The 19637-nt window shown below is 38.9% G+C and overlaps 1 non-coding gene across 1 annotated transcript; it reads left to right on the forward strand.

The window, feature by feature from the left end:
• The first annotated feature begins 15429 nt into the window (after window positions 1-15429).
• On the forward strand, window positions 15430-15536 carry LOC112443924 (U6 spliceosomal RNA). The gene has a single exon (XR_003032325.1). It is a non-coding gene; the product is annotated as a U6 spliceosomal RNA (small nuclear RNA).
• The last annotated feature ends 4101 nt before the right edge of the window (window positions 15537-19637 follow it).

A 19637-nucleotide genomic window follows, 5' to 3' on the forward strand; every position in this document is an offset into this window, starting at 1 on the left:
TACTGTTGTATTATTAATGGAGTTTTATTCTCTTTTCCACCAAGTTGACAGTTTTAGGATCATGTTGGTACGATTTACTCTACTAAATGATTAGAATACTTCTGTGTCACATTTCTATCTTCCTTTTCTAAATTGGAAATATTTGTATTCTTGCTCTAAAGTCCAACATTTAATGAGATTTGAAGTTGTTTGCTTTGTGTTGAATGGGATTAACCCCCTGCCAGAGCCTACTCTCGAGTCTTTGTGTTGGGGAGGCCTTGGTTATGTGGGCAAATGGATGGTTATTCTCAGCAATAAAAATGAGCAAATAACATGAAAGCGCCCATACCTCAAAAAGCAGAAGAGTGACCTCTGTTTGACCTTGAGGTCTGTGCGCTGAAGAGAAAAATTCTTTAACAGACAAAACAAGCTTCGAGCCAGAGAGAAAGAAGAAGATTGCTTACTTTCTGATTACTTTTGTTTAAACCAACCTCCTTTCTAGTTTATAATCCTTTATGGGAGCATATTAAGAAGAGGCGGTTTAAGGTCTGTTTGGAGTAGAGGAGAATTGTGAAATAATTAATATTTAGGAAAGAGACTCAGAACCTTCTATTTGTCGGGTTTTTTCCTTCCCCTATTTAATGAATATTAGCCTTTGGCTATGGTCTCAGGCATCCTATGTGTTTCTTTTGATTGCTGCTGTGATATATTCATTCACTGGTTACACTCCATGTGTTATTTTGGACAATCCAAAAACTAGGGGAACTCATTGGAGGAAATAATGCAATTGTTTCTGCTGGCATGAGTTGTTTATGGCATACAGGATTGTCAATTCAGTAGTCATGTTTTGTCCTGGCTAAGTGGTCTTGGAACTTTTGCCTTAAGGAATTAAAAAAAAATCAGTCCTATTCCTTCCTTTTTCAGCCAAAGACTCCATTACATGGAAGCTTAACGTTTGGTCTCTGTTGCTCCTGCCCCAGGCTGATCTGCATTGTCCAGCTTCTGGGCTTCTGCTCAGGTCAATGCCTCCTGCTGGGGTGCCCTCCCAAGCTTTTGTGCCTATTGAATCCTTCTTATATTCAAAGGGGAGTTCAAATCTCAGTCTTTCCAAGAAGCCTTGACACCTACTCTTCCTCCTCCAAATTTTGGCAACCCATGGCTTGGTCCTTCCCAACAGACTATTCATTGTCTTTTCAAGCCTACAGGTTCTTATTTCCCCAAGTAGATTTTAACTTCCTACAGCAGAAATTGTCAATTGCCACCCAATATCCATTCAATACCCCACTTTTCAGTAATAGAGGTACACTGCCACCCTCTATTAGAGTAGAACTTTCTAGTAGAAATTGGTCTCTCCGGGGCTTTCCTGGCAGTCCAGTGGTTAAGAATCCACCTGGCAATGCAGGGGACACAGGTTCCAGTCCTGATCTGGGAAGACATACCACAGGGCAGCTCAGCCTGTGAGCCACAACTACTGAAGCCCACGCACTCTAGAGCCTGTGCTCCTCAGCAAGAGAAGCCACCACAATGAGAAACCCATGTACCATAACTAGAGAATAGCCCCTTCTCTGCACAACTAGAGAAAGCCCTCACGCAGCAATGAAGACCTAGCACTTCCAAAAAAAAAAAAAAAAATATATATATATATATATTTTTTTTTTTTTTTTTTAAGAAATTACCCTCTCCAGCCTCCCTTTACATGGTAAAGTATGGTCATGTGACTAAATTCTGATGAATGAGATATTAAGAGAAAAGTTTTCTGGAACTTACAGGAAGACAGATAAAGGAGAACAAATTCAGATGGGAGGCTGAACATTTTGTCCTTTCCTCCTTCCACCTTCCTGCGGCCTGGGGTGAAGAGGGAATGGCTAGAGCTAAGAAAGCCATCTTGAATAATGTAATTTGCAGCGATATGGAACGACCTAGAGATTGTCGTACTGAGTGAAGTTAAGTCAGACAGAGAAGGAGAAATATTGTATAACATCTCTTATATGTGGAATCTAAAAATAAATGATACAAATGAACTTATTTACAAATCAAAAGCAGACTCCCAGACCAGAGGAGGAACTTACAGTTGCTGGGAGAAGGGATAGTTAGGGAGTTTGGGATGGACATGTACACACTGTTATATTTAAAATGGACAACCAACAAGAACCTACTGTATAACACAGAGAACTCTGTTAAATGTTATGTGGCAATCTGGATGGGAAGGGAGTTTGGGGGAGAATGGATACATGTATATGTATGGCTGAATCCCTTTGCCGTCCACCTGAAACTATCACAACATTGTTAATCGACTATACTCCAATAAAAAGTTAAAAAAAGAGAAAGCCATCTTGGATCATGCAGTGACCTTCATTATGGACACCACCAGTTAAGGATGATGAAAGAGAAAGATAGAAGGAGGCCAGAATCCAGACTGAAACCACTAGTCCAACCCTGGCTTATCTCCCCTAGACTTCTTTTCTGGAAAAGGATCGATCTTTTTATGTTTCAGTCATTGTTGTTCACTACAGTCAAATCCATCCAGCTTCTCTCATCCAGCTTCTTACGAGCAGATCAGCTTTTTAATTATTATATCACCAGCAGTGCCTGACACAGTACATGATAAATTCTGAACAGTTCAGTTTAGTCGCTCAGTTGTGTCCGACTCTTTGTGATCCCATGGACTGCAGCATGCCAGGCCTCCCTGTCCATCACCAACTCCTGGGGTGTACCCAAACTCATGTCTGTTGAGTTGGTGATGCCATCCAACCATCTCATCCTCTGTCATACCCTTCTCCTCCTGCCCTCAATCTTTCCCAGCATCAGGGTCTTTTCAAATGAGTCAGCTCTTCGCATCAGGTGGCCAAAGTATTGGAGTTTCAGCTTCAACATCTGTCTTTCCAATGAACACTCAGGACTGATCTCCTTTAGGAAGGACTGGTTGGATCTCCTTGCCGTCCAAGGGACTCTCAAGAGTCTTCTCCAACACCACAGTTCAAAAGCATCAATTCTTCGGTGCTCAGCTTTCTTCACAGTCCAACTCTCACATCCATACACGACTACTGGAAAAACCATAGCCTTGACTTGACAGAACTTTGTTGGCAAAGTAATGTCTCTGTTTTTGAATATGCTGTCTAGGTTGGTCATAACTTTCCTTCCAAGGAGTAAGCGTCTTTTAATTTCATGGCTGCAATCACCATCTGCAGTGATTTTGGAGCCAAAAAAAATAAAGTCTGCCACTGTTTCCACTGTTTCCCCATCTATTTGCAATGAAGTGATGGGACCGGATGCCATGATCTTCATTTTCTGAATGTTGAGCTTTAAGCCAACTTTTTCACTATCCTCTTTCACTTTCATCAAGAGGCTCTGTGGTGTCATCTGCATATCTGAGGTTACTGATATTTCTCCTGGCAATCTTGATTCCAGCTTGTGCTTTTTCCAGCCCAGCTTTTCTCATGATGTACTCTGCATAGAAGTTAAATAAGCAGGGTGACAATATACAGCTGTGACGTACTCCTTTTCCTATTTGGAACCAGTCTGTTGTTCCATGTCCAGTTCTAACTGTTGCTTCCTGACCTGCATACAGTTTTCTCAAGAGGCAGGTCAGGTGGTCTGATATTCCCATCTCTTTCAGAATTTTCCACAGTTTATTGCGATCCACCCAGTCAAATGCTTTGGCATAGTCAATAAAGCAGAAATAGATGTTTTTCTGGAACTCTCTTGCTTTTTCCATGATCCAGCGGATGTTGGCAATTTGATCTCTGGTTCCTCTGCCTTTTCTAAAACCAGCATCTGGAAAAACATCTGGAAGTTCATGGTTCATGTATTGCTGAAGCCTGGCTTGGAGAATTTTGAGCATCACTTTACTAGTGTGTGAGATGAGTGCAATTGTGCGGTAGTTTGAGCATTCTTTGGCATTGCCTTTCTTTGGGATTGGAATAAAAACTGACCTTTTCCATGGCCACTGCTGAGTTTTCCAAATTTTCTGGCATATTGAGTGCAACACTTTCACAGCGTCATCTTTCAGGATTTGAAATAGCTCAACTGGAATTCCATCACCTCCACTAGCTTTGTTCATAGTGATGCTTTCTAAGGCCCACTTGACTTCACATTCCAGGATGTCTGGCTCTAGGTGAGTGATCACACCATTGTGATTATCTGGGTCGTGAAGATCTTTTTTGTACAGTTCTTCTGTGTATTCTTGCCACCTCTTCTTAATATCTTCTGCTTCTGTTAGGTCCATACCATTTCTGTCCTTTATTGTGCTCATCTTTGCATGAAATGTTCCCTTGGTATCTCTAATTTTCTTGAAGAGATCTCTAGTCTTTCCCATTCTATTATTTTCCTCTATTTTTTTGCACTGATCACTGAGGAAGGCTTTCTTATCTCTCCTTACTATTCTTTGGAACTCTGCATTCAAATGGGTATATCTTTCCTTTTCTCCTTTGCTTTTCACTACTCTTTTCACAGCTATTTGGAAGGCCTCCTCAGACGCTATTTTCTTCCTGACTCATTTCAACAGTTTTTCATCATCATTAATATTGCAATTTCTGTTTTTCAAATCATGCCCATTAATCTTATGCTCCAATTTCAAAAGTTGATATTGTTTCCACTGCATAAAATTTTTTATCCTTACAGATGAAGTCATTTAAGAAATAGAAGAGATAGCAGGGCGGGGGAAGGGAGAATGCCATTATTAGATAACAGAGAGAAGGAGGCAAGTTCACCCTATGACCCAGAGGAACCCATATAAAAGATGTTTTCATGGGTTTAATTTCATCTGGTTAATTTTGCTCCATTTCAGGCAAAGGAGAAACAAGGCATTTATATGCCTGTATAATTCTCTGAAGCCCCATCTTCTTTATTTGATCTTCTGATAATGAGGTCATCTGTGATCTATGATATGGACCCCAGTCACTTAGCAAGAAGAAGTACTCTAGAAGTTTTGAACCATGTTATCCAGTATGTCAGTCAGAACTTGGTCAAGAAATAAAAGTCATTTCAGGTATTACACGATGCTCAATATCGCTCATTATTAGAGAAATGCAAAACAAAACCACCATGAAGTATCATTTCACACTGGTCAGAATGGCCGTCACCAAAAAGTCTACAAAGAATAAATGCTGGGGAGGGTGTGGAGAAAAGGGAGCCCACCTATACTGCTGGTGGGAATGCAAACTGACACAGCCACTATGGAGAACAGCACGCCTTTTGCTTCTCTTCTTTTCACAGCTATTTGTAAGGCCTCCTCAGACAACCATTTTGCCTTTTTGCATTTCTTTTCCTTGGGGATGGTCTTGATCCCTGCCTCTTGTACAATGTCACAAACCTCTGTCCATAGTTCTTCAGGCACACTGTCTATCAGATCTAATCCCTTGAATCTATTTGTCACTTCCACTGTATAATCGTTAGGGCATGATTTAGGTCATACCTGAATGGTCTAGTGGTTTTCTGTACTTTCTTCAATTTAAATCTGAATTTGGCAATAAGGAGTTATTGCCCTATTATTATTTCCTAGAACATCGATGGTGCCAACCCTCTTGTTTTAAATTGGAGTATAGCTGCTTTACAGTGTTTGTTAATTTGTGCTGTACATCAAAAAGCCAATCAGCCACACGTATGCACACATCCCCTTTTTTAGATTTCCTTCCCATTAAGTCACTACGGGGCACTGAGTAGTTCCCTGTGCCATACAGTCGGTTCTCATTTGTTGTCTATTTACAAGGGCTGCCAGTCTTGAATAAAATTTTATTTATAAACACCCTTCCCTTGCCTTTCTCCCAAATATAATAATTCTTAGGAATAAATGGAGGACAAATGCTCTTCCAAAGCTATACAGAATATATAGCAAATCATAGCTTTGTTATTTTAAGGAAAAAGGAGTTAAAACTCAAGCTTATAATTTTTCTTTCCATTTACCATTCCCATGCTCTATTTATGTGCCTTGGGGGCAAAATAAAATGGAAAGCTTAAAATTTAATTGTGCTCTTGAATTTTAAATATGTAAAAACGCAGAACTAGAAAAGGATCTTGAAAGCGTACCTGATTTTGTACTCTTCCTTCACATAGATGAATAACTAAACCATAAAAAACATGTTTCAGTCCATTCCATTCATAAAGTCCCTAGGAATCAAGAAATACATTGATATCTCAGATAGTCTTGTCCAGAATTTAAAAGTTCTGTTTCATATTTGACCAGAGTATCTACACCTCCAGCTCCAAAATTGCCCTAGAAAGGTCCCTTAGAAGAATATCACCAATACATGAATCTTTTTATTAGGAGCCCAGTTACATGTAGTGAAGTGGCAGGCACTACGGAAGGAGAATTTCTGTCTCCGTCTTGCTAATTTTTCACTGAACATGAACAGGCACAACTGCACACAAATGGTGGAGGGGTTTTTGTTTTTGTTTTAAATCAAATCAATACCTAAGTGGACAAGGAGACTGTCTTATATAAGAAGCCTTCCTCCCACTGGCCAGGTAATGAATTCTGTCCAGGAAATTCGTTTACAGAGGATAGCGACTTTCTGTAAAATAAGGGAATAATTTTTCTAGGAAAATACTCCCCAAAAGGGAGAAGGACTGGTGAAAAATTGGGTTGATAGCCAATCTATTTGAAACCCATATTTAAAACTTGGTCATTCATCCTCTTTATACCCAAATAATTATACCCATAATTATGATTCAAGCCCCTAGCAAACTCCTTGCTATAAATAACCACACACATCCCTCAACATGTTTGAGAAGCTCCTCTATAGTCCACATCATGATTCACCTTTCTCCTGGACCCAGCTTTCTTCGGCTGACTGATATCGCTAACCGTCTTCATTGAGAAATTAGGGATTCCACTTTTCCTTCTAATTCATTGCTCCAAGCCTGGGCATCAAATCTTTCCTAATTTCTCCCAGCAGCATTGAGACCAAGATAATAACATTAATAACACCTACTGGAGGCAATTCCCTGGAGGTCCAGTGGTTAGGATTCCATGTTTCCATTGCAGGGGGTACAGGTTCAATAACTATAGATAATACCCTAACACCTTGAGTTTTTGTTTCATCAACCACCTTTTTATGTTTTTTAAATAGAATTAAGATATTAACTCCGCAACCAATCCATTTGACAATTCCACAGCTCAATTCAAAATTTTCATTATCAAGGTTATTCCTAGGTTTCCTAAGCGTTACCCAAAGGTTGGTTATGAACAACTAAAAATCAATTAAAACTCTCCTGTTGGCAATAAATGCATCATGATTACAGAATCAAATACTGTTCAATATAGCATTGTCTTATCTCCTCTCATTTTAACTCCTTACATAAGAAGGCTCTAAAGACTTGCTATGTAGCTGAAAAATATATAGATATACTGGGGAGAGACAGAGACAAAGAGAGACAGATAGACAGACAAAGATGACCAAGGATATAAAGGCTATGATCTGCTTGAGAGTTATATTTTATACCTAAGTGAACAACATATTACTATGGCATGAAGGGCATAAAATCCTTGCAAAAATTAAATACTCACATATGTAACATATATACATCATTCACACACACCTGTGTAGAATGAGAGGAAGAGAGCAAAAAAAAAAAAAAATTCCCTCTTTACATTATTGTTATTGTGAAAACACTGTTCATTGCAGAAGCTGTAATCATTAGGTTTCCTTTCTTGCTGCTTTTTTATTTTTTCTGGAGTTTCTAGCTGAATTTATCTTTTGGTTCAGTTCAGTTCAGTCGCTCAGTCATGTCTGACTCTTTGCAACCCCATGAACCACACCACGCCAGGCCTCACTGTCCATCACCAACTCCCAGAGTTTACCCAAACTCATGTCCATTGAGTCAGTGATGCCATCTAGCCATCTCATCCTCTGCCATCCCCTTCTCCCACCCTCAATCTTTCCTAGCATCAGGGTCTTTTCAAATGAGTCAGCTCTTCGCATCAGGTGGCCAAAGTATTGGAGTTTCAGCTTCAACATCAGTCCTTCCAATGAACACCCAAGACTGATCTCCTTTAGGATGGACTGGTTGGAGTCCAAGGGACTCTCAAGAGTCTTCTCCAACACCACAGTTCAAAAGCATCAATTCTTTGGCGCTCGGCTTTCTTTATAGTCCAACTCTCACGTCCATACACGACTACTGGAAAAACCATAGCCTTGACTAGATGGACCTTTGGCAAAGTAATGTCTCTGCTTTTTATTTTTATTCTATACTATTTATAAATTTTTATGAATAATGTATGAAAATTTCCCACATTATTATTTACATATTTCCAATAGCTTTTTCAAAACTTTGTGCATTTGTGTGTGTGTGGGTATATGTGAATGTATGTGTAAAGAGGGTTTTATTTTGTAGGTTTGTTTTATGTCTTATAACACAGTACACGTGGTTCTTTGACTTGTCTTTTTAACTTCCTTTAACTCTCACCTAAGTACTGGTATGGTTATATCAGTTTTGTTCATTTGTTTGTTTTGTTTTTCTAAAATTGTTTGTTTTGTTTTTCTAAAATTGTGTTGCTGCTGCTGCTAAGTCACTTCAGTCGTGTCCGACTCTGTGCGACCCCATAGACAGCAGCCCACCAGGCTCCCCTGTCGCTGGGATTCTCCAGGCAAGAGTACTGGAGCGGGTCGCCATTTCCTTCTCCAATGCATGAAAGTGAAAAGTGAAAGTGAATTTGCTCAGTCATGTCCGACTCTTTGCAACCCCATGGGCTGCAGCCTACCAAGCTCCTCTGCCCATGGGATTTTCCAGGCAAGGGTACTGGAGTGAGGTGCCATTGTCTTCAAGAGCTCAGCTAAAAAAATGTATCAACATGATTTGATTATTCATACACCTTAGTTATGGCCAATTTTGACTTTCATTCCCTACCCCCATTCTTCCCCCTTCACTATAGACATCTACTCTCAGATATTTAATGTGTATCCTTTTAATTCACCTGCCACATTTTTCTTTGATAACATACAGCATTATTTTGTGAGCTTAAAAACTGTTACAAAATTGGTTTCTTTCTATATGACTCTACAACTTGCTTTTATCATGGAAATATCATTTGATATCCATCCACATTGATAAATATGTGTTTTTATTCCTATTAACTGCTATATAGTAATCTATCATATGGTAAGACCACGCTTTATCTATCTATTCCTTCATTATTGTCATTTAAGTTGTTTTTAAGATTTTCTACTACAAATAGTGATGCAGCTAACATTATTGTACATGTCTTCTTGTGCACATGAACAATCCATAGATCATTTAGTTCACCTTAACTTTTCATTATTATAGAATCTCTTTGTCACATGTGCATATAGTCTCATAGTGTATGCTATGTAAGTAGTGTGCTTACATAAAAGGATGTGCATTTTTAGAATTCTGATATTGCTAAATTATCCTCTAAAAAGATTGTATCAATTCAAACTCCCAATAACTGAAATTAGGGTATCAATTTTTTCCCTATTTGCCTGTGCTTAATATAACTGGTGTGAAATTCTTGACTATATCATAGTTAACAAAATAGTTTCTCATTGTTAAGATCTGGATGTCTCTGATAAACTATATAAGGGATATATCTCTTAATATCTTTATGGGGTTTTTATTTTGCTTCTTTATAGTGGTTTACAATTTTTCTGTTTAATTTCATTTTTTCTTGTTGACTGGCTAACATATTTGTGATGGTAGTTTTTTGTTACTCTATATAAGATGAAAATCTTTTCCTCTAGCCTCTCGCTTTTTCTTTCATTTTGGTTTTGATGATGAAATAATCAAATTTATAAAAATTTTCTATAAGGTTTTTTGTGCAAGCACAAGTATGTCTTGCTTTAGAGAATTTTCTCTACCCCATGGGTTATAAACATTTGCCTGTATTTTCTTGTGTGAGTGTATGTATGTTTGATTTAGAGGATCATTCCTTCTCCGTAGTTAAATATATAAATTTGTCTGTATTTTTATCTAATAATTTCATAGCTTTTTTTTTTTTAAGTTTAGCCGTTCAATCCATCTGGAATTTAATTTTGAAAAGGCTATGTCATAAGGATATATACTAAGTTCTTATATAGAGACAGATCTATTTCTACAGTCTCCATTCTGCCTCATTAATCTAGTTACATATTTCTATGCCAAAACTACCCAATTTTAATTGCTTTAGAATTAGAAAATATATTTGATATGGCAGGTCCTAATTTCTGTTTCTAGCAGTATAGTAGACCAGATAGTCTTAACTACTTCTTTCTGCAAGACAAGTAAAAATTTTGGACAAAATAGATTTGCTTTCAGTTTTAAGAATAAGCTAGCAAGAGAGTTAGATGAGACAGGTAGCATCACCAACTCAACAGACACGGATTTGAGCAAACTCCCAGAGATAGTAAAGGACAGAGGAGCCTGGCAAGTTGCAGTCCATGGGGTCACAAAGAGACACATTAGAGACTGAGCAACAATAACAACAGCAAGAGAGTCACAAAAAGTTGCACAGGTCATATGAGTGAAAGGAGCGATCTAAGTGCAATGCCAGGGGCCTTCAAGTCACCTTTTATGACCTCAGGTTTCTATCTTGACATCCTCGCAAGGTCTAGAGAACAAAAGTCCTTCCAAAGTTAGGGAAGTGGATAGGAGACCCACACACAAAGCTAAAATACCCAACGATGAGCTAGGAAAATCCAGCATACAGAAAAGCACAGTAAGAAAACTTACCTGCTTCAGTCTTAATGGTGGGTGGGAGGGAAAATACAAATATCCTCAGAAAATATGGAATCACAGCTAGGCTTCACATAGGCGCATGACTTAAATTCACATGGCCCATGTTTTCTGAGAAATCTCTATCTGATCATTGATTTGTAAATAGTTCCAGAGCAAACACAACATTGATATCAAAACCTGACAAGGACTGCACAAAGAAAGAAAATTATAGACCAGTCTTACTTATAAATATCAACATAAAAACATTAAATAAAGCATTGTTGTTGTGGTTCAGACGCTAAGTCATATCTGTCTCTGTGACCCCAAGGACTGCAGCACACCAGGCTTCCCTGTCTTTCACTATCGCCCAGAGTTTGCTCAAACTCATGTCCATTGAGTCAGTGATGCCATCAGACCATCTCATATTCTGTCATCCCCTTCTCCTCCTACCCTGGCATCAAGGTCTTTTCCAATGAGTCAGCTCTTTGCATCAGGTGGCCAAAGTATTGGAGCTTCAGCTTCAGCATCAGTCCTCCCAGTGGATATTCAGGGTTGATTTCCTTTAGGATTGACTGGTTTGATCTCCTTGCAGTCTCAAGGAATCTCAAGAGCCTTCTCCAGCACCACAGTTTGAAAGCAACAATTCTTCAGCGCTCAATCTTCTTTATGGTTGAACTCTCACAACTGTACATGACTATTTGGAAAAACACAGCTTTGACTATAGTGATCTTTGTTGGCAAACTGATGTCTCTGCTTTTTAATATGCTATCTATGTTGGTCATAGCTTCTCTTCCAAGGAGTAAGCGTCTTTTAATTTCATGGCAGCAGTCACCATCTGCAGTGATTTTGGAGCCCAAGAAAATAAAATCTGTCACTGTTTCCACTTTCCCCCCATCTATTTGCCATGAAGAAATGGGACCAGATGCCATGATCTTAGTTTTTTTTTACTGTTGAATTTAAGCCAGCTTTTTCACTCTCCTTCACCCTCATCAAAAGGTTCTTTAGTTCCTCTTCACTTTCTGCCATTAGAGTGGTATTATCTGCATATTGAGGTTGTTGATATTTTTCCCAGCAATTTAACTTATAGCTTGCAAATAAAATATTAGCATTCAGAATCAAGGGATACATTTAAAATAATAATCGAGTTGTTTATTCCATGAATGAAAAGATGGCTTAATATCACTGATAGTTTTATATTAATAAAAACAAGGAGAAAAATTATCTCAGTGATAATAAGGATTTGGGAAAAAGTAAAAACCCATTCTTGATTTTTAAAAACACACCATGGGAGTTTAGGGGAGAATGGATACATGTACAAGTATGGCTGAGTGTCTTCGTTGTTCACCTGTCACAAACATTATTAATCAATTATACTCCAGTAGAAAATAAAGTTAAAAAAATAAAAATAAAAAACTTCCCATGAAATATTAATGGATGATTTATTTAACACGATTCACATAATTTATTAATCCAGACACCAGAAACAATCTTAATGGAGAACAATGGAAGAACACATGCTAAGGTAAGAAATAAGCTGAAGATGCCCCCTGTCAATACTGCTATTTAATATTGTCCTGATCTGCCTCTTGAGAAACCTATATGCAGGTCAGGAAGCAACAGTTAGAACTGGACATGGAACAACAGACTGGTTCCAAATAGGAAAAGGAGTATGTCAAGGCTGTATATTGTCACCCTGTTTATTTAACTTCTATGCAGAGTACATCATGAGAAACGCTGGGCTGGAAGAAGCACAAGCTGGAATCAAGATTGCCAGGAGAAATATCAATAACTTCAGATATGCAGATGACACCACCCTTATGGCAGAAAGTGAAGGGGAACTAAAAAGCCTCTTGATGAGAGTGAAAAAGTTGGCTTAAAGCTCAACATTCAGAAAAACTAAGATCATGGCATCCGGTCCCATCACTTCATTGCAAATAGATGGGGAAACAGTGGAAACAGTGTCAGACTTTATTTTTTTGGGCTCCAAAATCACTGCAGATGGTGACTGCATCCATGAAATTAAAAGACGCTTACTCCTTGGAAGGAAAGTTATGACCAACCTAGATAGCATATTCAAAAGCAGAGACATTACTTTGCCAACAAAGTTCTGTCAAGTCAAGGCTATGGTTTTTCCAGTCGTTGTGTATGGATGTGAGAGTTGGACTGTGAAGAACGCTGAGCACCAAAGAATTGATGCTTTTGAACTGTGGTGTTGGAGAAGACTCTTGAGAGTCCCTTGGACTGCAAGGAGATCCAACCAGTCCATCCTGAAGGAGATCAGCCCTGGGATTTCTTTGGAAGGAATGATGTTAAAGCTGAAACTCCAGTACTTTGGCCACCTCATGCGAAGAGTTGACTCATTGGAAAAGACTCTGATGGTGGGAGGGATTGGGGGCAGGAGGAGAAGGGGATGACAGAGGATAAGATGGCTGGATGGGATCACCGACTCGATGGACATGAGTCTGAGTGAACTCTGAGAGTTGGTGATGAACAGGGAGGCCTGGCATGCTGCGATTCAAGGGGTCGCAAAGAGTCCTACACAACTGAGTGACTGAACTGAAGTGAACTGAGAATATTAAGAACTACAATCAGACAAAAGAAAGTATAAGAATTGTAAGAGATGGCAAAATTGTCACTGTTTTCAAAAGATACAATTTTATATTTAAGAGAATCAGCCGAAAAACTACTACAAATATTAAAAGAATGCAATAAATTGCAAAGTATAAAGTTAATATACAACAATGAATAGTTTTCTTACATAAAACAATACCAATTTTAAAAGCACAAGAAAACCACATCTGCATTAGCAAGAACAACAAAAAGATAAAACACTTAAGAACCAACCTAAGAAATAGACATCTTGGGACTTCCATGGTGGTCCAGTGGCTAAAAATTTGCTGCAATGAAGGGACTCGGGTTCAATCCCTGGTCCAGAAAGATCCCACATGCCACAGAGTAACTAAGCCCACATGCCACAACTGCTGAGCCCACTCGCCCTAGATGCTGTGCTCTACAAAAAGAGAAACCATTGCAATGAGAAGCCCAAGCGCTATAACGAAGAGTAGCCCCCGCTGGCTGCAACTAGAGAGAGCCCAACATGCAGCAACAGAGATGCAGTGCAGCTAAAAATAAATAAGCAAATATTTTAAAGATTGATTTTTTAAAAAAAGAAATATATAACTTTATGAGGAAATTTTCAAAACACTACTATGGGAGTGAAAGTAGAATGGAACAATAGAAATGTTTGCCTTATTCTTTAGTAAAAAAAATTCAACATGATAAAAAGTCTGTTCTCTCTGAGTCAGTTTATAAATTTAACCTGATCTTTAAAAAATTACCAATAGATTTTTTTCTAAGAAATAGATACGTTGTTTCTAAATTCATTCCAGAAAATAAATAAGCAAGAGTAACCAGAAAAACTTGAAAACTGAAGAACAATGTGATAAAGCTATCCCAAACAGATATTAAAATATGTTAATAGGTCCCAATAATTAAAACAGTATAATTTTGCTTGACTAGACAGGCTAAAGGAGTAGAATTTAAGTGCAGAAATAGAGCCAAATACATACAAAAACTTAGTATATGAAAAAGTGGCAACTCAAATTGGCATGGCAAGAAAACAATTTCAAATAAATGTTGTTGAGAAAAGCAGATAACCACCTGGAAAAAATACAGTTGGATCTATCTCTCATCATGTACCAGGAAAAACACTACTATCTTTAAAATCTTGATATTAAAAATTAAACTATAAAACTCTCAGAAGAAAACGTAACTTCTTTATGAGCTTACTATGATTCAAAATGCATACACAAAAATTTTAAGTACATAGAAAAATATGCCATAAGAAATGTTGAAAGACAAATGATAAATTGGGAAAATACCTTTTTAACTTGCATCTTTAGACAAAGTGCTAATTATCCAAATACATGGAGAACTACAATACATCAATACAAAGAGACCAAAAATGATCAGTCTTTTTAAAAAAAAATGAGCAAAGTACAGAAACTGAAAAGTTCATAGAAAAAGACAAATGGTCCTCACGTATGTAAAAGGAAACTTTCTTCAACTCATAAGAAAAAAGCAAATTGAAACGAAACTGAGGTAACTATTAAATTAGGAAAACCCCCAAAAACTGAGCAGTAGTTTCTGTCAGCAAGGCTGTGGGGAATCAGGTAATCTTAACCATTGTCAGTAGGAGTGAAAAAAGACACAGTCGTGGGGCTTCTCTGGTGGTCCAGTGGTTAGAATCCGCCTGCTGCTGCACGCGACACAGGTTCAATCCCTGGTCCAGAAAGATTCCACATGTCACAGGGCAACAAGCCCATAGGTCAGTCGACTGAGCCCACGCTCCAGAATCTGTGAGCTGCAACCTCTGAAGCCCAAACTCTCTGGAGCCCGTGCTCCTCAACACAAGAAGCCATGACAGTGAGAAGCTTGCACACCACAACCGGAAAAAGCCCGCACACAGCAACAAAGACCCAGCACAGCCAAAAATAAAAAAATTTTTTAAAGTGACACACCATAATAAAAACCAACTGACAATATTTCCAAAATTTACAGTACATTTACCCTTTGACCTGACATTTCCACTTCTGGAGATTCTATGTTTCCCTCCACAATGACAACATGATATAGGGGATAATTCATCATTGCATCATTGTCCACATAGAAAAAGATCAGAAGCAACCACATGCCCATCAATAAGGAATAGATTAAATAAGCCATGCTATGTTCGCACATGAGAACATAATACAACTAAGGTCCTAACACTTCTTTTGCAACACCATTAAAATTCAGTGGTCCGTGCTCGCTTTAGCAGCACATATACTAAAATTGGAACGATACAGAGAAGATAAGCATGGCCCCCGTGCAAGGATGACATGCAAATTTGTGAAGCGTTCCATATAAAAAAATAAATAAAATTCAGCGGTCCAACGTCACATGGGTTAGACATACATTTAAATTTCCACACATTCTGATTTTGGAAATAGTTGCACCTATTTTTCAACTTGGTTTTTCCAGTAATCATGTATGGATGTGAGAGTTGGACTATAAAGAAAGCTGAGCGCCAAAGAATTGATGCTTTTTAACTGTGGTGTTGGAGAAGACTCTTGAGAGTCCCTTGGACTGCAAGGAGATCCAACCAGTCCATTCTGAAGGAGATCAGCCCTGAATATTCATTGGAAGGACTGATGCTGAAGCTGAAACTCCAAACTTTGGCCACCCGATGCAAAGAACTAACTCATTGGAAAAGACCCTGATTCTAGGAAAGACTGAAGGCAGGAGGAGAAGGGGATGACAGAGGATGAGATGGTTGGATGGCATCACTGACTTGATGGACATGAATTTGAGCAAATTCCGGGAGTTGGTGATAGACAGGGAAGCCTGGCGTGCTGCAGTCCATGGGGTTGCATAGAGTCGGACATGACTGAGCGACTGAACTGAACTGATCTTTCAACTTTCACTTTCTCTAGTAATGAAACATGAGTCGCTTGCATACATATTAAGGGTAGTCCCTTCTGGCCCCCTCAAAGAAGACTAATAACTGCCTTATATATATATTCTATATAGCTCATACCCCAGGAATTCTGAATTCATGCGCTATGAAAATTAAATGAGCAAGCACGTGTGAAAGTATTCCTTGGCACTTAGTAGGCTCATGACAAGTAGATGTTGTGAGTTAGAAACATCTCCAGTCTCTACAGATGGGTGGCATCTAAGGTTGATTTTTCAAAATGCAAATTAAACTCTCAAATGCAGTTGTTTCCAAAGGTACATATATATCTATATGTATATAGATATATATATATCTATATAGATATCTATATATATATATATAGATATAGATATAGATATGTATCTATATATATCTATATAGATATCTGGCCTGCCAGATTGTGAGTTTGTGTTTCCATTTCTCAGGTGAGCCTGTGTAAGCTCTAGGAAGCCAGCAGTGACTTATACTCTGTACTCTGAGTCCTCCCCTACCAGAGGGTCTTATGTCCCATATGGCTTCTTTCTATACACATGATGGTGTTCATAGCTGGCCTTGGTGTATGGGAGTGAACCTCCAGGCACCTTGGGGAAAATGAAGCTGTTCCCCACCCTTCTCCCATGTTACATATCACAGTTAGGCTCACTCAGCTCCATTCCAAGTCCCTTGAACTTTCTCTAAATACTTCAGACTAAAAAAGACAGACTAGGGGCTTCCCTGGTGGTCCAGTGGTTAAGAATCCATCTTGCAATGCAAGAGACTGCAAGGGATAAGGGTTTGATCCCTTGTCAGGGAACTGAGATCCCTCATGTCACAGGGTAACTAAGCCCACATGCCCCAGTGAAAGATCCCACATGACATAACGAATATCCCAAGTGCTGCAACTAAGACCCAATGCAGTCAAATAAATGTTTGTTTTTTTTTCAATATTCTTCAACTTAAAAAAGACTACGTATTTCCTAGACTCCTTGACAGGGAGAGTTCCGAGTCCATCAAGGAAACACATCTGGGGATTTGGAAGGCAGAAATACGGGGCAGGCCAGGCTTCTGCTCTTTTCTGTTATTTCTGCTGGCACACATGCAAATAGAGGTGGGCTGGGTCCTCCTGAGACATCAGTGGCAAGAGTCCCAGGGTCTGTTTCTCAGCTCTGTGGGTGTCAGGAGCGACGTGGTCCTAGTACTTCCTGATCCCCCAGCTTACTAGTATTGACAGAAGTCAGAGCTCCCTTTGTGGGCCACCATCCTGTTCTAGGCATCATTCCTGGAAGCTCAACCTAGGGCTCTTCCGACAATCCTTCAAACAATTTTTTAAGCACATAATTCCCTTATTTAAAGGGTTGTTGAAATCAGCCAAAGTGGTTTCTGCTCTTGCAAATGGACCCTGATTGAGAGACCCTATAAATGCCCCCTTTCTCTCACTACCCCATATTCCCTCAAGGCTGTGGGTGGAAAATGTATTCCATTTATTCCAGCCTCTGAATCCTATACGCTTACCAAACATGGGAATATATAACCCATTATAGGATATTCTCAACCAATTATAGGTCAGAATAATAAATATAGAAAATTTCTCCTGGTGAAAGATTTTGAATGTGTAGAGAAAAAGAGAGAGGAAGGAAGGAAGGAAGAGGAAAGAATACAAGTATACAGAGATTGCCCTGGTGGTCCAATGGTTAAGACTCTGCACATCCAATGCAAGCGCCCAGGTTTGATCCATGGTCAGGGAACAATACCCCACGTGTCACAACTAAGACCTGGTGCAGCCAAATAAATAAATTTTTAAAAAACATGTAAAATACCATGTAAGAAACGAGCTGCCTGTCCAGGTTCGATGCACGATACTGGATGCTTGGGGCTAGTGCACTGGGACGACCCAAAGGGATGGTATGGGGAGGGAGGAGGGAGGAGGGTTCAGAATGGGGAACACATGATACCTGTGGCGGATTCATTTTGATATTTGGCAAAACTAAAACAATTATGTAAAGTTGAAAAATAAAATAAAATTTTAAAAAAATAAAAAATAAAAACATTAAGGTGAATAAACAGTAAAAAAAAATAAAAATAAATAAAAATACAGGTATCTAAGGCAGCTTTGGAGAGTTGACACTGAGCGGGGAGAACCAGATGCTGAGCCGGAAAACAAATTTTGCCACCCTTACACTTTTACCCACAGCTTTCCCTGATGATGGTGAGTTTGGTTTTGGGCAGAGCTGACCATTAGGAAAACCAAATAACTGAGATAGTGGCTGAGGAATCACCCATCTCAACTGGCCTACTTGCCTGGGTCTGCATTTGTGATGCAAATTTTCCAAAATGCTCTGTTTAGCAAATAAAGAGCTGGCTGTGGGATCTAAAGAAAAATCCCTGATACTGTGTTTGTGCCCATTCCAAGTACTCTTTCAGGAGGAGTTTTTTTTTTTTTTTTTAAATTTAAAAGTAAAATGTAGTTATTTTTATTTAAGGCAGTTCCCCATCTTGAACACATTTACATTTTTCTTCCCCCATTTACAGCCTATTTCCTGAAAAATGCTGCGAAGATTTAAGTGTCTAATATTTTCCAAAGCCATCTCATGATTCATCAGTTTATTGTTTGTTAAAATATCAGCCTCAAGAAACTGGCTTAAATGGGAATGTTCATCTGGATTTTCTCTTCTGATTTACTTCATGGATGACATGAGAATGAATTAAAAGATTAAAAAGTCAACATTGTGCTGAGGCCCCTGAATAACAAGGAGGTCCTGTAAGAATCAAGTGAGGCTACAACAGACACTCCTCATTCTATAATCTAGAATCATATATTAATAGAATTTGTAACTGGGAGGGGCCTGAGACCTGTCACCTTATTTCACAGAGGAAGAAGCCAGGCCCTAGAGAAAGAAAATGACTAACTCAAGATCACACCCTCAGCCACTGGCATAGCTGGGACTAGAGTTCATATCTCCTGAGAGTCACCCTCCAGTGCTCTCTCTTGCTTATTTTCAATTATATCCTTTTCAATCGCTCTTCTCTTTCCTGCTCTGCAGCTGTTTCTACTTTAGTAGGAGTCAGACACATTTCTGAGTCTCTACTTATGAGAAGTAAGAGATCATTTAAATAGCTGAGAATTTCCTTCTCATCTAGAGGTCCATAGAAGTCGGGACCCCCGGTCCCATGGTGCAGAGATAAAGTTCAGAGATGAAGTTGACTTGCCAGAGGCCGCACAACTAAGGCTCAAATTCAGGCCTCCTAACAACCAAGCCAGAGTGCTTACCAGCACATTGTAATAGGTGGCCTGGTACATTCCATGTGCTTTTAAGATGTAGATTGCAAGCAGAATTTGGTCTAATAAAAGGTCATTCAGGGACTTACCTAGGGGTCCAGTGGTTAAGACTTTCCCTTCCAAGTTGGGGGGTGGGACGGGATGCAGGTTCTGTCTCCAGTTGGGAAACTAATATCCCACATACCTTGGAGCCAAAAAACCAAAACAAAAAAAACAAAACATAAAACAGAAGCAATATTGTAACAAATTCAAAAAAGA

This window comes from Bos taurus, chromosome 23 (assembly GCF_002263795.3).
Source record: "Bos taurus isolate L1 Dominette 01449 registration number 42190680 breed Hereford chromosome 23, ARS-UCD2.0, whole genome shotgun sequence".
Classification (NCBI taxonomy): domain Eukaryota; kingdom Metazoa; phylum Chordata; class Mammalia; order Artiodactyla; family Bovidae; genus Bos; species Bos taurus.